The 2,318-nt window shown below is 44.7% G+C and overlaps 1 pseudogene; it reads left to right on the plus strand.

The window, feature by feature from the left end:
• The first annotated feature begins 1,395 nt into the window (after positions 1-1,395).
• Positions 1,396-2,052, plus strand: LOC121833788 (annotated as a pseudogene).
• Positions 2,053-2,318: the final 266 nt, after the last annotated feature.

The raw sequence follows: 2,318 nt of genomic DNA on the forward strand, positions 1-2,318 counted from the left end.
CCACTTCGTTGAGTATAGTTTTATGAAGATGTTTATTAACTGTTTGTCTAGCATGATAGAGAAACCCCCTGTGAATCTATCTGCAACAGTAAAAAAAGAGTATCAACATGGATTTGACTTTTACTTGTTCTTGCACATTTTTGCCTTGGGCGATGATGGTGTATGCCGCCCCACTCTAGTGTTTCGTTTCCTTATATACCCATGCTTTATCGCACTCTGCACAGAAAGGGTGGCTCGGTTTCTAAACAGCCCTACATTCCCTAGCTAATAAGCATCCCGATCTTCTATTTCTCAGCCAGGTTTCGGGGCGCCAATGTTGCACAAACTGTGCGGATCTTTAAGCCCTTAGTTACAATGCAATCAATGACAGTCTCACTAAGGTTAGCCTACTAGGGAATCATCCACATCGTAAACAGTCTGTATCTTGCAAAAGCATCCTGCACTTGTACGACATCGTCTTTCATATTTTGTCGCAGTAAGTCGCCCAAAGCAGGATGCACCTTAAACACTCGGCACTTGTCATGTTTGTCTCTTCAGTCTTCATCTTTCTGTGTGCCGTTGTCACTTTTCCAAATATGTACAACCAACTCGCCTCCATCGCTACTTTAGCTCAACGCTTCCCCAACCTTCTTTAAAAGCCTTGTGCCACTGAAACACTCGAGCAAAGGCTAAACTGATATTTCCATAATTGGTGCGTGATATATGTCTAGCACATAGGGTAATTGTTTTCCCAGTTCCACAAAATTTAATTCCATATATTTTGATCGACTGACATTCGCATGGCAACAATGATGAGAGGCTAAAAGCGGAACAATGCAGCTTCTTGTTCTTCTATACACCCGTCCACACAGATTCGAACGGAAAAATGCCTCCCTTGCCTTTCTTCCTGCGATATAAATGATGAAACACCTACCCAGTGCCAAGTATGACAGACAATGACGTAATTCTCGTTACTCTTGAGACAAACCTCGTATAACATTAGTTGGACAAGAGGGTCCCTTGGTCACTTCTGTATCAGCCAAACTCTCTGCAGCTTGATGCGGCAAGACACAGCAGCACTCGTCGCATATGTAAATAGTGAAGACTCCGCGACCCAAACTTCTCGACCAAACCAGTGGAAGGCGCCCTCCAACAAGCAGCTGAAGCTGTATGTTAAAGGAGTAGAATTCCAGGAAATGTTCCCTCCAAAACCATGCCCCACTTCTTTTGCCTGATAAATTCCAGAGGTGGCTCTAAACATGAACAGCGGTCAGGGGCTTATGCCAAGAGCCTTCTTACAGCTCCACCAAAACGCGCAACGTCTGCCGGAGGTTACTGCCACACATTGGGTGGTCCTCTCTTTGCTTTTCGTCTGCTGAATGCACTCTAAAAGACATTGAAAATGTTGAACACATCATGCTTGATGCGTACACGTGCGACTCTATGGCAGCAACGATCGTGCAACAGAGCCTGTCCTGAATGGTACTTGCTGGGAAAGGAAATACTTTCTGCAAGTTCTAAAGCACTCATAATCCGTGTACGTGAAGCAGACTTTGAGGGGCTTGCACGTGATCTCTGCAATCGGAAGACATTTCGGTCAAAAGCCTGCAAGTATGGCATCTAGACGGAGCCAACTGCAAGGAAGAAGTATGAAGAGAGGGGAGGCTGCGCTGACACCCGGATAGGTCTCGTCGCCAGCGAGGTCCGAGGTTAGCTTCGTTGCAGCCCGGATGGCCTGGTGCAGGCTGGCGACGACACCATATTACTGGAAATCAAGTGCCCCTACCGGTGCCGTGACGGGCCTATCTTTGACAAGGAGGGAAAGTAGTCCATTGACTACCTGCATTTCGTAAATGGGACACTGCTGCTCAAAGAAAGCCACAGTACTGCACCCAAGTGCAGGTGTCGCTGTATGTTCTGAACCTCACCATGTGCCCCTCCTTTGTGTACTCGCCACTCCAGGTCCAAAACATCAAAGCAAAACGATACGACGATTTTTTGAAGTCACTTGTTCCAAAGATGGAGTGGTGTTACAGTTTTTGCAAGTCAGAAGTCATGAAGGGGTCTTCGTAACTTTTAGTACCTGCTTTAGTCTTCATTGCAGAAGTAGCTGTACTTCAAATTTCACAAAGGATGAAAAGGTCTTCATAAGTTTTAGTACCTAATATTGCAGTTTTCACTGACGTTTACATAATAATTTACTCATTTACATAACATTACAATGCGCCAGAGAGACTTGGCACAGTATCATGAGATAGAATCTATTCTATTTATTTAAATAACTTGATATTTAGATGGCTGTCATTTTCAAAAGAAAAATAATTCGCCTTTAGAACGTG

The sequence above is a fragment of the Ixodes scapularis genome, unplaced genomic scaffold (assembly GCF_016920785.2).
Source record: "Ixodes scapularis isolate PalLabHiFi unplaced genomic scaffold, ASM1692078v2 PGA_scaffold9__187_contigs__length_104089568, whole genome shotgun sequence".
Classification (NCBI taxonomy): domain Eukaryota; kingdom Metazoa; phylum Arthropoda; class Arachnida; order Ixodida; family Ixodidae; genus Ixodes; species Ixodes scapularis.